Raw genomic sequence first — 15,937 nt, forward strand, 5'->3', positions numbered from 1 at the left:
CCTAGATAGTTATTTAAGTTGGGTGAAAAGGACTTTGAGTATGAGACATGAACCTTTGCTTATAATCAGAAACTGGGCAATTAGCATCTCTTTAGGAGCAAATACAATTTTCAAAAATCTGTTAGACAAAGTATGTATCTTCACAAAGTTTAAATCTAGGCAATTTCTTGTCAATAATGATTCTTACCTCCACAGCATGGAGCTTTTGTTCAGGTCATTTTCACTTCTCTTGGAGTGATCAGCACATATTGATTAACTCCTGAAACACTGGCAAGTAATATGATTCAAAATTAATCTTCTCAAGAGAAAAGACATCATTGCTGGGTTTTCTTTGAAGAAAGAAAGACCCCAAATAATTTATCACTGTATACATAAATATTTTATGTGAGACAGTTATTCCTTCGGAAATTGAACAAGAAATCTCAATTTATATATGCACTTTAACTTTGTACTAGTAAAAATGTCTAGAGAGCATGAAATGTTTAGCAAGCTAATATAAACCATTAAAATGACCATTTTTAGTTTTTTCAAACCAAACTGAAATTTGCACTTGGAAATCCATAAAGCATGGAAAAGGAGAAAAGAAATATACCAGCTTCGCTTAGTGCACAGTTGACCTAGAGCCACAGAGAGCACGCAGCCCATACGAACACAGGAAGCAGGCTCAGGAAGGTTTCAGGTCTGGTGTCAGGCCATGGAGGGACAAAGCAGCAGAGCTGTGAACCGGAGGCACGTCCTTTGGCATTCTAAACCTTTGATTAAAGATGTAATTTTTATTGAAAATTCAAAATACTCCTGAAAACTTGACCACAATGAATGGAGGGCTAGTTAGTCATAGTAAATATTACCTGGTAAGAAGTTTGATATAGTAATTTATCACTAGCTAAATTTATGGTGGAATCAGTTTTGAAGTAGATATCGAATGCCTGATTTCTGATCTAGAATCCACCATGTACTGGTTCTATCCAACCAGATAAGTCATGGAGCCTTTCTGAGTCTCTGTTTTAACATTTAGTATGGGGACAACAATAAGACTACTATAATGTCTTGCTGTGTTTTTTTTTTAAAGTATATTTTTATTGATTTCAGAGAGGAAGAGAGAGGGAGAGATAGAAACATCAAGGATAAGAATTATTGATTGGCTGCCTCCTGCACGCCCCCTACTAGGGATCGAACCCACGACCGGGTATGTACCCTTGACCGGAATCAAACTCAGGACCCTTTAGTCCAAAGACCAACACTCTATCCACTGAGCCAAACCAGCTAGCTCTGTCTTGCTGCTTTGTAAAGATAAGTTTTTAATGAGAATATACATATGCCGAAACAGTTTATAAGGGTTTAAACTTTAGCCACTATTATTGTGTTACTGACTCACCACTGTTGGGCTATGTAGTTACAAGGATTGTTCTGGCGAACATTTATGAGACAGCTGGTGTGAACTAGGGGTGCCACGTGGACCAAGAAATAGAACAAAGCTAATTGGCTACACAGGGATGCAACCCATGTCCTTAGCCCCATTAACTCGGTGCTCTACCAACTCAGCACATTATTCACTCACGCAACCTACCTTTCATGAGTCTGGCCTTCAGCTAGGCACTGGCGATACAAAGCGGAATGAACCATCCTCTTTGTCCTCAAAGAGATCACAGTCTAGCAGGGAAGGCAGGCAGATGAGTAAATGTACTTTATAATAAACTAATGCTACAATAGAGGTTTATAAAAGTGGTAAGAGGACACGGAGAACTATCAATATTGAATAGGGAAGGGTAGAACTCTCCTCTTGTTACTGAATTTGTTGAACCGAATTTTTTTTTTTTTACATTTTAAAACATTTAGGTGCACTTAAATCTACATATTAAATAATAGTTCATCAAATTCATCATTTGAAATTTTCAAAGATATATTTCTTTTCTTCTTTGGATTTTATTTATTTATGTATTTATTTATTTATTTTTAATATTCACCTGAGGATATGTTTTTATTGATTTTAGAGAGAATGGCCGGGAAAGGGAGGGAGACATACATCAGTTGCCTCCCATAGGCACCCCTACCAGGGGTTGAACCCTCAACCTGGGTATGTGACCTGACTGGGAATTGAACCCGTAAGCTTTTGGTGTGCATGCGCTCCACTCCCCCGCCCCCCGGCCCCCAACCAAATAAGCCACACAGGCCAGAACTCTTCTTTGGATTTTTATTGATTGATTGATTGATTGATTACTTAAACAATGGACATTTATTACCTCACAGTTTCTGTGGGTTATAAATTTGGGAACAGTTCAGGGAGGTTCATACAGTGGTCAGTAGGGGCTGCAATCAACTCAAAGCTTGAATGTGGATAGAAGTTCCACTTCCAAAATCGCTCATGCACATGACTGTTGGCATAGAGTCTCAGTTCCTATCTGGCTGTTGGCAGGAAACTTTAGTTCGTTGCCCTGCGGGCTTCCTCTTAGACTGCTTGAATGTTCTCAGGTCATGGCAGCTACCTTTCCCCAGAGTAAGCAAACCAAGGGAGAGTGGGCGAAGAGAAAGCTGCAGTGCCCTGTACAATCTTGTTTCCAAAGTTAACACTGGCTTTAAGTAACCCTATTTGAATGGAAAGCTTTAATTTAAGAACAGAAATCAGTGCGTTCTTTACTATCATGAAATCAACATTTTGTGAATCTTTCCAAATTGCATTAGATGCTTTATTCCCAACTATTTGTTCTCTTATACATTATTCAATTACACAGAGCTAGACACACCAACTTCCTATTTTGGATGTAATCCTGTTGTTGTCCTCAATTATCTTGAAAATAAATCCATTTCACCAATTCATTTGAATTAATGCAGAGAGCCAATGCGGGTCACAATTTTTGAAAAATAGTGAGGCCTAATGATTGGTTACCTATTCCCTGAAATAAAGAATGAGGTCTTCTAGAATGCAGAAAATACAATTCAGTGTACACGAGGTTGATTTATGCTTTTTCAAGAATTCCTCTATTGCTTAAAGCCAAGTGCACAGGCAGTAATAGAATTATTTAAGAATGATCCTTTTACTTGATCCATTTGCTTTAGTCAAGCTTTCCTACCAATAAAAAATGACCAATGACCCAGACACTTTGGTTTTCTCCCACCTGAACCATAAATGAAACAAATGATCGGCCCCAATGTATGTCTTGGGGTATGGGAGGTGAATGGTACCCTAGAGGTTTTATTCCTCCTAAAATCACCGCTGAAAGATGCAGAGGAGAAATGATCATATTTCTTAATCAATCATTCTGTAAGTTTGGGGCATGCACCTGTGTGCTGTGAGCATATCCGTGTATTAATTTCATATCCTGTGTTGTTAATGTTATTAATCCAATTATTTGAAAAGCTCTTTGCAGAAACACAATGTGATTTATTGATAAGAATGTGTAGTACTCTGAATGCTATATCATATCATATCAGGTGCTCAGCAGGTGAAAACTACCCATCTAGAGACAAGAAAGTTCTGTGAGGGATTTTGGTGTCCCTGCACGTCAATCACGTCATAAAGCTGTGTCACTCTCTCCAGCAGTGACATAACTTATTAGCAGCCGGTGTCCCTCAGATCCATGAGTCCTGCCCCTTTCAGAGGTGTAAACTATTTCCATTTTGAAATATACAACCAGAATACAGATAACTAGAACTGAGCGGTGAATCTACCAGTACACACTGCTGTGGAGCATTCATGAGACATTTCTTCTTAAAAAGCAAGGACTGGTGGCCACCATCCCTGTTGTTACTTTTCCTGTGAGAGTATTTGATTTAGAGCAATATTTTCACACCTCTTTTCATTACATCATTTACGCATCCTGGAGGCTGCTCAAGGTTAAGATTATCTTACTTGTATTTCCTCCTATAGGTTTAAACATTTAAACCAGTGGTTCTCAACCTTCTGGCCCTTTAAATACAGTTCCTCATGTTGTGACCCAACCATAAAATTATTTTCGTTGCTACTTCATCACTGTAATGTTGCTACTGTTATGAATCGTCATGTAAATATCTGATATGCAGGATGGTCTTAGGCGACCCCTGTGAAAGGGTCGATCGACCGCCAAAGGGGTCGCGACCCACAGGTTGAGAACCGCTGATTTAAGCCAATGACATTATAGCTCAATTTCCTGAGAACTTGTATGCATTACACTATTCGGGGTGCTGGGGGTTCTTAGCTGAGCATATCTTTTTTTCTGGGTATTGCTCACAAAAACAAAACAAAACAAAAAAAACCCCAAAAACTCTGAATGGGTGTTTTTTCCTCTGTGTGTTGAAGAGAATTCAAAACAGTGTGTCAGCTAGCCAGGTTTTGCCAGATCATCATCCACTCTGAGGTCTAACCAGTCTTCCTTTGCAACTGCTGCGTGCTTGCAGCCCCGGGCGGCAGGCTTTGTCCTACCTGCCACTCTGGTGGCTGCTGAATGTGGTGATCACTCTGCTGTGTGTTTGCCTGCTGATGAAGCTCATTAGACCTTGAGCAGCTGCTCAAGTCCATTAACAGTCACTTAAGCAGCAGGTTGAGGAAGCTGTGCTGTTAGGAGCTAAAGGTGGGGCTGAGAGCCGGGAACAAGAAGCCTCAGTACCAGCACCTGCCACACAGATAGTCGGTGGAATGTGTTTTGCCAAAAATGTTCTATCGGGCTCAACGGTCCATTTTGCTGGCAGCTGTTATATATTAAGTATTTGGGTAAAGTAGAGTCAATTCTAAATTCTTGTTCATCCTTTAATGTACAGGAAAATGCCATACAAATCTATGTGTATGCTTCTTGTCCTGTTTGGTCTCAGCTGATAGTCGACTGCTCCTCAGTCCTAAAAGGACCCTCCTATGAAAAGCAAAGACAAGTGAATTGAAGTAAGCCAACAGACCAGATGCATCTAACAACCTACACATCATCTCAGGACTTGAGCTTCACAAAGGCTCTATTTTAAGATCCAGTACTTGTTTTGCTTGTTTCCACAGGAGGGTAAGAGGATTTAAAAAAAAAAAAAGCTTTATTGATGGGAAGTGGGAGCTGCTACTCCCCTCACCTCAGCAAAACTAAAAAAGAAAGCAAGCCCATTCAATTCCTAGCCAGCTCTTTAACGTGCTAACATCAAATGGGTAGTAGACATTATTTCCAAGTGAGAAGCTAAAGCTTTGCATCACTATAAGTTTTCCACTATTTCTTCCCACTTTGATTTTGTGTGTGTGTGTGTGTGTGTGTGTGTGTGTCTTTATGTCGGATATCTGAGGAATCACCTTCAAATGGCTTTCCGCACATTAAAAAGAAAAAAAGAAAGCCACCTGGGATGAAATACCAGCATCTCCTCTGTGGAAACACGGGTCCTGTTAGCCGCCTCTCCGTGGCTAATTGGGAATTAGGCCGTGTGCGGTGTGCTTTTCATGATCTGAAGCACAGCCAGCTACACCTAGACAAGTCATTATTAAATTACCACGTTATCAAAGAGGCTGCAAAGGCGGCCCGCAGAATGGGCCGTAGGATTGTCTCCTCGGGGTCATCGCTCAGCGATAAAGGGAAAATTAGGCTGAGAAAGCTCCAGCCTCCGGGCGTTTTCCCCGGTGATGAGGTTACGCCCTGAACAGTTAGTTGTCAGTGCGGTGGCGCCGGCCACACCTGGCAGCGGCCGCAGGGCATCTCCCGGGAGCCGGGCCGTGTCCCCGCCCGGAGCGCCGCTCTGTGCCGCTCTGGGCGGCAGGGGGAGCCCGGGAGCTCTGGGCAGAGGCGGCGATCGCAGCGTCGGTGCTGCATTCCCCCAAGCATTGGCCGCGGCCCGCGCGCTGGGAACTTCCCGCACGCACTCAGCCGCCTGCTCCGCACCCTCAATTGTTGCTGAGCCTTGGCGCTCGTCGACAAAGCAGCTGATTTTTGCTTTCTTGGAGATAGGGATGAGCAATGAGCTGCCGGCGGAATTTGGCAATGAGGAGAGGGAAAGGCAGTTTCGTGCCAGCAGCTAAGTTGTAAAATTGCTTTGGAGGCTGCCCGGGGAGCACGATAGCGCTGAAAAGAACAGACACCGTTGCAGACCAAAGGCATGCCCGGCTGCACTTGAGTCCGATCGCTGGGTCGCAGCCTCTGCTCCTGCTCCAACTCCTTGGGGCCGAATAAAGGCAAGGAGACTAGAAACACGAATCGCAAGTGGTATTCCTGAAAGGAAAACACATTTACTCCAAAAGGAGGGGAGGAACAGCCTAGCTGGTGTGTACACTTTTTTTTAAAGGCGAATCCCTCAGGTATGTTCTCTTTCCCCGGTATGCGCTGCCTTATCTGCATGTGATTTTGTGTGTGTGTGTGTGTTTGCCTTTTCTTGCTGATTTTTGCTTCTTCTTTTTGGTAGCACTTTGAATCACACCATAGACCCCGGGGTTCTACTAATGTAGCTGATGCATTTGTAAAATGCTTAATTGCCCTGTGTTTATAATAAGGAGGGTTCTATTAAGGATCAGGGACTTCTCAGTCATTGCTTTATTTTGAATGCAGAGTAATGCATGATTTCTTAGTTTCCGCTCAACTTTCAGGGGAATAATCTGTTTCGGGAAAAACAGGGATGGGATAAAAGGCTGGGATATTTCCCAATCTCTTGGGATTTGGGGGGGAAATTAGAGCCAAACAGAAAAAGAAAAGTTCAGGGCTTTTCAGAAGGGGTTAAAAGCTAAGATGCCATAGACTAGCTGTGTATCACCCAAGTGTTTTTCCAGCTCAGCATTGAGTCTGGAGCAAATTGAGCTTTCCCAGAGGTTCTGCATTTTGACCCCTTGATCAGTCCTTTAAGATGAAGGTCCTGCAGATTTGCTTTCAAGAGATGAATTGCCTAAATTGGGAACTTGGCTCTGTTTTACAGTTGTTCTGTGGTGCCGAAGGAGGCAGTCTAAAAAAAATCCCTGTGCTCCAACAGCTTGAATGAACCCTAACTTCTGCAATTACATCATCGATATACTTGTATAATAAAGAGAAAGATATGGCCACAATAGTGATGTTGGCTGCCTTTAGGACCTAGGCTGAGATGACAAAGCTTAAAGTCAATTTTCCTTCTGAGGCTTTTAAAGAGAAAAAGGAAAGAGGTGGGTGGATAACACATAGAAATGCATTTTTAGAAATACTCTGCATTTCTTTAAAAAGCCAAGGAGTTAAGTTTGTCTCATTTTTGAATTAATAATAAATGTAGTACTTTAAAAATAATGCTATTTTTTACACTTCAATACATTATTTTCATAAAGTGGGTAAAATTGGTAATAAATTAAACATATATGTATTGAAATTAAATGAGCTTTACAGGAGGGGAGAAATAAGAGGAGGGAAAGTTTGCTACATTTTTATATATGTCAAAATATTTTATAGATATCTTAAGTGTTTCACTAATACAAATAGTTGATGCCATAACTCTAGGACCCTGAGTTTTAAATATTGTTGGATCTACTTGCTTATGATTTAAAAGCCCAAGATGCAATAGAGGCAAATAAGATGTAATTATAATTTGTGCACACTGTAAAGTAAATCACCACCTTGCTCTTTTAAAAGGAAAACCTTATTTTTGCCAAGTGGTAGCTATCTGGAGCACTGAATTGGGCCATCAGGAACTCAGTGGTTTACTATACATTACTATAACAACAATATCACAATTGCTATAAGTAACTGCAAGCAGTTTTGGGGCCAGAAGAGTGTTTGAAAGATGAACAGAGTCGAGTTTCCATTCATTAATAGGGTATGGAAAACATTGTATATTTGTCTTCTCTGTTGATGTATGAGGAGGGCTTTGATATCTGTAGATGAAACACTATAGCAATGATACAACAGTACTTTTACGGAATCCATTAAATGATTGCTTTCAAACTAATAGATAAACTAGGCTAAGATTCTCTTAAAGAATATCTGAAACACTCAAACACAAAGTTGCCTTTTCAAACCACAGTGGAATTCTGTTGAGAGTAATTTCAATAGAAATGTGGACTTGGACTTGAAGGTGGATAAGCAGGTATGGGTTTCTTTTCTAGCAGTTGATTATTTGTTGTTAGACTTCCACCATCAAAATCTGGAATTTTCTTCCAGAAATCATCATCACCATGTGTGTAGACAAATGTATGCCTGGGTGAACTATGAAGTAAACATGTTAGACAGCCAAAATAATTCACTTTCCATGTGCTTATTATTAACAAAGTAAACTTTTTTCTAGGCCATCTAACACCTTTCTATGGTTGCTAGTCTTTAAACATGAAGCAAGGAAATACTGGGTGGGGCAAAAATAGCGTTACATTTATAGAGTATGCAAAACATTTTATTCTTGGATTATTATTTATTAATTATTGTATTATTTCCCATCTGAGCAGCTGTAAACCTACTTTTGCCCCACCCTATTTGTGATACATAGAACTACTTGCTTCAGAGCCCATTAATCATTAAAAACAGATGACAATTGTGGTGATTCCTCTTGCAGATAAATTTGTGTGTGTGTGTGTGTGTGTGTAGGGAGGGGGGTTAGGGGCCAGCTTAGAAGGGAATGTTCTGCATGTCTTTGTTGATTTAGGGCAAATCTGTGATTTTGAATATCAGTACACTTTTGGCATAATATATTTTTCCCAATGCTCCAGGCATTTTCACTTCTATTGACCATCTCAGCTAATGCAGTGCACATGCCCTTCTTTGAGTTCGCTGGAGCATTATGCCACCTGTACATTATCTTCCCATTTCAATACTTATCTGCTTCTTATTCATTGTTTTTATCCCATCGTTTTTACTACAGAAAGACTTTCTCTAGAATGGTTGAAAAATGGGAATCACCTTCTCACCTGAGGAAAAAATATTTCTGCTTTCCAGCTAGAAATTTTGGACATTTTAAATACATGCCAAAATTGTTTCCAAAATGCACTTTGAAAGAAAGAAGCCACTTTCTGACTATATTATGGTTTATACCTAATGCTAACTTATTTGAAAACATACATTTAAATTAATATCACTCAAGCACTAATGGCAAAATTAAGGAATTAAATTTGTTGGTGCTTGTTGTTACAAGTAATATCTGGATCTTAAGTTGTCTCTGCTTGAATGGTTAGGTTCCTATCCCCTTCCAGATTAACAAAAAGGTGGGGGGTTATTAATAGCCCTCAGTCTGCAGGGTTTAAGCACTCAGTTCTCTAGTCTCTATGGAGATAATAGTATGTGAAATTAAATGCTGGTTAGCAAGATAGAAACTCAACATTATAAATTGTACTCAGAGCTTTTTAAGTATGAAAAAAAAGTAATCAGAGATGTAATCCAATGTTTTCTTGTCTTTCTTAGACCTTTACAACCTCACCTTTAGCCTATCTCTATTCCCAACAGCCAGTCTCCAGTGGCCCAACTCCTACGTTCCAGGTGAAACATGCTTTGTTTCTCAGCATTCTGGATCTTGAGAATCTGGGTGCAATGTGTTTGTGTGTTTTTTTATAGACAAAAAGTCTTTTGAGTGAAAATATTTTGCTCCATGTATTTTATAAGTTGAAATGACTTATTCTAGAAGTTACCTTTTCAGGCATATTGAACCGAAGGGAAAAGAAGGAAAAAGAAAAAAAACTAACTATCAGACAGGGTGACTGTTTCTATCTCACAGGTTGGAAGAACCGATGGCTTACCAGAGGCATGATCACTGAGGCATGTTTCTGAGAGAGGCACACTGTTGATCTGATCATAGAAAATCTGGAGAAAGAATGGATGTGATTTGAATCATGTCATTGTTAAGTGGCACATAGCAGAGAAAAACCGAAGCAATTCCCCTGTCTATCAATGAGGACTGTTTAGTCAAAATTGCCAATGAAATAAAACAGAGAATTCATGCACACACTCCAACAGGAGTCTAGTGCTTTTGCTATCCAGTAGAAAATCACTGGAATTAGTCAAATACTGGCTCTGTCTCCAACTGGCTGCATGAATGTGGGTTGTCACTTTCTAAGTATTAGTTTTCTCATCTGTAAAAGAATACTATTTGTTTGATGATCATGAAAAGCCCTTCTAGTTTTTAGACTCAGAAATTCTATAAAATCTACATGCTGCAGACTCTGTAGGGTTGATTCAATTTGCGATGTCACTACAGAATTACTTGACGCTGGTTTGCTTCTCCCAAGGCTAGTGGTTTGTAAATATCATTGAGCTGCCTGAGATGCTGGAGAAACAATATTAATCTTTTTGTAAATTTTCATAAATTTGTCAACTTGTTTTCCTTTGTACAACTAGGCAATGATAAGTATTGACTGAGTAATATTTCACTTTAGCTGCATATGTTGTATAAGGCCCTATATATGTGGGTCATAAAATATTTGCTGTACTTTATAGATGTTGAAATGCTGCCATTTAGTTACAAGAACAATATTTCACTTTAACTACATATGTTGTATAAGGCCTTGTATATGTGGGTCAGAAAATATTTGCTGCACTTTGATAGATGTTGAAATGCTGCCATTTAGTTACAAGAAACAAATGGGTGTTTAGGTAGTTAGCCACCCACTTTACTAGTCATTCCATAGAATAGTTTTAAGAAATATTTTAATTTATTTTTAGAGACAGAGGGAGAAACATTGATGTGAGAGTAAAGCCTCCATCAGCTGCCTCCTGAATGTCCCCTCCTGGGATTAAACCTACAACCGGGGCATGTGTCTTGACCTGGAATCAAACCATCACCTCCTGGTTCATGGGTTGATGCTCAACTACTGAGCCACACTGGCTGGGCAAGAACAACTTTTTTTTTTTTAAATAGCAAATGATAAGACACAGATCTTGATAAGTAAACACAACAAATTCAAATTGCAATAACTACATACATCAATTGCTGTCTTTCTCCATTTAGCCTTGAATGGGAGCATCCTCTTGATGCTCTCTGTCTGCTCTCACTGAGGGGATTTACGCTACATGCCTCACCAGGGTCAAGAGATACTACTTCTCTGGTTTCCCCCAAACAGCTCCTTTTTCTGATTTCCGCCGTCCCTTAATCTCTGTAGTCATCCTTACTGTCTTATTCTTCCTCACGACCCCTATTCAATTATTCACCAGATCTTGTTTCCTCTTTTATACATCTGTTCCAGCCATGCCTTCTTTCCTGCTCCTACTGGCACTGCCTTGGTTCAAGTTCTTATCACTGTATGACTGGAATACTGCTCTAATCTTCCCATGGTTATCTGTTATGAGCTTCTCCTCTGAGCATCTGTTCTGCATCCTACTGCCGGACCCATTGTCCTAAAATGCTTTAATCATGGCACATGTCACTTCCTGCTCAAAAACTTTCAAGTATACCACCTTGTATATGAAATAAATCCAAATCTACTTTGTGTGGCAAAAAACACACAACACCTTTTATAGCGAGATCCCAGACTGCCTTTCTAGCTTTCTCTTATTCTACTAGTTCTTTATCTACTCTCTGCTCCAATCAAAAGATTCTTCACCATTTCCAAATCCTGAAATTTCATGCAATTCTATAATACCAAATTATTTGCACAAATTATTCATTTACTGATATATATACTTTCTTGATTTCTCCTTTTGTCTTGACCTATAGTTTAAACCTTTACTGTTGTAAGTAACTTAAAAAAAATTCCTAGCAAGATTATAAACCCATTAAGTTTAGTATCTGCATAAACTTTGTCAAGTTACTTAAAATTTCTTTATCTTCTCAACTATAAAATAGCATTGCTTCACAGTTTTCATGAGCATTAAATTAAATAACATAGGTTAAGTGCCCAAAGAATGCTGCCTATTACTAATTATAGTTATGTTAGTATTCTTCACTATCTTGTGTATAGAAAGTGGGTGCTCAATAAATTTGTTTACTTCTATATATAATTTGAATTCTATAATATCAGTTATTAGAGGAAAAGACTAGCAAAGGAAAGAGAGAGACTGGTGTACAGAGTAGGAAATAATAATAAAAAAAATAAGAGAAAAAGTCAAACATCTACTGAAAGGCAAAGGAAGTGTAATTTTAAGAGGGGTGGGAGACAAACTATAGAGGGGAGCAGCCTGCCTGCCTTTAGGACAGAACCATATCACCTATAGATCTATGTCAATTTGCAGTGGTTTGTATTCCTGTTCTTGATCAGGGGTTTTGAGACTATGTACTACCTTTTCAATTTGGTGTTTCTAGAAAAAATACTTCCTTCACTAGCTCTGTGTCCATAGCCTCCCTCACTTTCTTTGATCTAAATCTTCCCCTTTTAACTTTAGCTGATAGTCTAGAATGGTTTTACCTCTCTTCTATTTAGTCCTGAAGCATATCCAACTTGTGTCCACATTATTGGTTTTTATCATCCTGGCTCCTGTTTTATTGCATCTAGCACCCAATAAAGTCAGCAATAACCACAGTTGTGGAAAGAAATCCAGAGCATCCCTCGTGGTCTTTTGTAGTTTCCTAGAAGGAATTCTTAGTGTATCTGCTTATTCTATATAATAAAACCCTAATATGCAAATTGACCGAATGGTGGAATGACCGGTTGCTATGACATGCACTGACCACTAAGGGGCAGACGCTCAATGCAGGAGCTTCCCCCTGGTAGTAAGTATGCTCCCACAGGGGGAGTGTCACTCAGCCATAAGCCGGGCTCATGGCCTCCCTCGCCTCCGCTGTAAGCTGGTGATAAGGAGCAAGGGGTCCCGGACTACAAGAGGGATGTCCGCCTGTTGACTTAGGCCCACTCTTTGCAGGGTGCAGACATCCCCCAGAGGGTCCTGGACTGCGAGAGGGCGCAGGCCTGGCTGAGGGACACCCTCCCTCCTCCAGTGCACAAAATTTCATGTACCAGGCCTCTAGTTCTCAGATAAGAGGCAGTGTGGCTGATTATATAGATGCTTTCTTCTGCAATTTTTCCAATTGGAGGAAAATTTCCCCAAAAAGGTTGAATGAGGATTCTAAGAAAAATCTTCCCTAAGTTTCTTGGTTAAGCTTGAAGTCTCTAAATTCCTGAATAATGATGTTAAGAGGAGGAAATGTCCATTAGTTGGGACAATATATATCAACTCTAGAATCTATTGAGCGAAAACTTGAGCTTGGCCTTTAAATTTTTCTTGTGAGTGTCTGGATTTTATATTACCTTCCTCTTAAGACCCTTGAAACTATAAGACTTCATTAATTTCTCTCAGAGTTGGCTCCAGCTGTCTGTCCTTTAGGCCCTACCCACAAGATATTACTTGCTGATTGTTGTGTATGGAATATAAAGCTTCCTTCCATGAGAATGGAGAAGATGTTTCTTAGAATGCAGAAAATTAAAAAAGTCTATCAGATGTGACACAAGTTTCAAGTCTCAAATTTAATTACAACTGTGAAAATTATAGAATCACCAAAAAAGTAATTGTCAAAGTACTTACAGTTTCTGAATGTCTGTTTTTCAATTATTTCTCAGTTAATTTATGTTTCATTGTGAACCCAATCTCTTAGTCTGGTTATCTAAAACTCCTATAGGACAGATGATTTATTGCACTGCTTAATACCAGATAAAAATATACCACAAAGTAAAGCTGTTCATATTTTAATGCAAAACATTTGTTACCATATGTCTGTGAATATTAAATGAGTGGTAAAAGCAGGCAATATCTAATGGAGAGATACTGTGAACTCCTATTTATCAGGAATTCAAAAATTTTTAAACAATTAACTAATTTGTGGCAATAACTTTCACAATAGATATTTATGGGTGATGATACTACTTACAGATTAAGTTAAGATGCCATTTTCTATCTGTACAATATTATTATATTCATTATGATGGCATGGCGGATTCTCAAGGTTTCTGTTTAGTGCTTTCTACATTTTAAACTATTAAATTATGTTGAGTATAATTGGACATTATTCACTACTTTCAAATTATTTGAAATTCATAAGTAGATATTGTAGAGAAATGGGTGTTTTTTATTTAGTAAAATAACCATGTTAGTGATGAGGGATGGCTGCCTGGGTAATTAGAATTCTATTGATTTGGTATGGGAGGTAGTATAAATGACCTTTTGAAAGTAAGTTAACTTCTATATGGATTGATTATTAGCACTGAAATATTCTGACCCACGATCACAGCGCTGGATCCCAAGACTTAATTTTGTAAGAGGAAAACAATTGGTCACAAGGAGAAATAGAACAGCAATTACTGTTTTGCAGAATCCATCTCTTTTTCCAGAAAAGCAATTCAAAGACAGCAGAAACTAGAACATCAAGTCTGTGCTAGAAAGAAAGTACACTTTTTATATTTCTGAGTACTGGCACTTTTATCTTAATTACATTTTGCCTAGATTACTACTGACATTAGTCTGAGGGTCTGGAGGACTCAGCAGGTGGCTATCGAAGAAGGCGGAGTGTCATAGACAATGGAAGAAAGCCAAGCTTGGACCTGAAACATGTCCACAGAATTTACATTTCAGAAATCCCAGCACACCAAGGTGACCGTGCTTACATTTTCTACTTGGCTGTACGCCTTAGTCTACCTGAGGGACCTCTCTTGTTCTACCTTTCTGAAGGAGAGCTGTATATCCCGCCTCTGGAGCTGCTGCCTTTGTCCTAATTAGACCAGCTAGAAAACACGGAGTCCAGGGGATTCCTTCTGGGTTAATTACAGGGCTGTGAGCAGCTTTGCTGGAGAAGTAAAGCAAGTTCAATTTCAGACAAGATGTGCCTGTGTGCTTTAAATGTGTGATGGCCTGTGCAGAGGCCCAAAGCTGGGCTTTTCCCATGCCTCTCTCTTTCACCATCTAGTCCGCTCTGAGTTTCCGGTGCCTGTACCTGTCGTCTCTTCACTAGATTGTGAGCTTCTTGAGGGAGAGGCTGTGCTATTGTTCTCTGTACTGCAAAACGGGTAGTTTATTACTTGCAGAGTGAAAAATAACAACAAAAACAAAAAGCAAAACCTCGGGAGAATTATAGCGATTCTGATGGAATGCACAAAACAGTTTCCTGTGTTTGACATTATTAGTAACAAAAGATAGTGATTAAAAGAGTTTTTCTTCATATTTTAAAGGAAAAGAATGACGTAGATTATGACGATTGGCCAGAGAGACTATTTCAGGCAGAGGACATGCTTGTGGGTAAATGGGAATAACCAGTTTTTGTGAGTGGAGAACAACAAACTGTTTTTGCTGATGTTTAAGATGGCCTTGGGTACTTTGCTAGGCTCCAAAGAAGAAAAGTGAAAATGAATAAAAAGAGGACCTGCCATCAAAAGCTTTTATATTTATTGGGGGAGAAAAACATGAACACAAATTATTATACAAAGAGTGAATTAAATGAGGGGGGGCATTGGCTGAAATAGTGAATGTGGACTAAGTATGAACTATAAATGGAAGGAATGAATTATAAGATTCAGACTGCAACAGAGGTAGTCTGGCGAGGAGGCAATAAAAGTATATTTTATTCATACAGAGAGCGAAAGAGATGTCTTGGGTTAGAGCAGAGAACATGTGGTGAGGATTAGGGCTGTTGGTAGGTTTGAAATGCATGGAATAGGCACTAAAGAGTCACTTTGTGGTGGAAATGGTTAGCAAGAAAATACTCTCATTTATTGAAATATTTTGTTTAAAAAACTCTCCCTGTTCATTCTGCTCTTAGAGATGGAAGAGCATATTGCTGTTGTTTTTTTTTGTTTATTTGTTTTTGAGACTATTGATGTTTTGCTCACCATTGTATTCTTCCAAACCTAGTGCAGGTAACAACACTTAGCTGGTGATCAATAAATATGTGTTGGGGGAATGAGTAAAGTTCTGATATATCCACAATATAATTATTTTTAAAAAACTTTTGAATTATAATCTAAATTTTTAATTGGTTTGATTTTTCTTGAATATAACTTTCACTTCTTTACTAGTAACCTATTCTGTGCAGAACACCGTGAAGATTTGGGGATTAGAAAGAATTGTCTTTCAAAGGAGGGGCTCATAACCTTATGAGGGAGAGGAGCCAGATACAGATGCCGTGCTTGGTGTGAATAAACAGAGCAAACTTAATC

At 39.1% G+C, this 15,937-nt stretch overlaps 1 protein-coding gene across 1 annotated transcript in view; it reads left to right on the plus strand.

Annotated features, from left to right (window-relative positions):
• The first annotated feature begins 5,623 nt into the window (after nucleotides 1–5,623).
• The window catches only part of LOC102753525 (protein unc-13 homolog C-like), a 28,256-nt gene continuing 17,942 nt past the window's right edge, over nucleotides 5,624–15,937 (plus strand). The window contains exon 1 of the mRNA XM_006770161.2: nucleotides 5,624–6,229. The gene's annotated coding sequence lies outside the window, so the exon portion shown is untranslated. The remainder of the gene's footprint in view (nucleotides 6,230–15,937) is intronic.

Source organism: Myotis davidii, unplaced genomic scaffold (genome assembly GCF_000327345.1).
Source record: "Myotis davidii unplaced genomic scaffold, ASM32734v1 scaffold1524, whole genome shotgun sequence".
In the NCBI taxonomy this organism is placed as follows: domain Eukaryota; kingdom Metazoa; phylum Chordata; class Mammalia; order Chiroptera; family Vespertilionidae; genus Myotis; species Myotis davidii.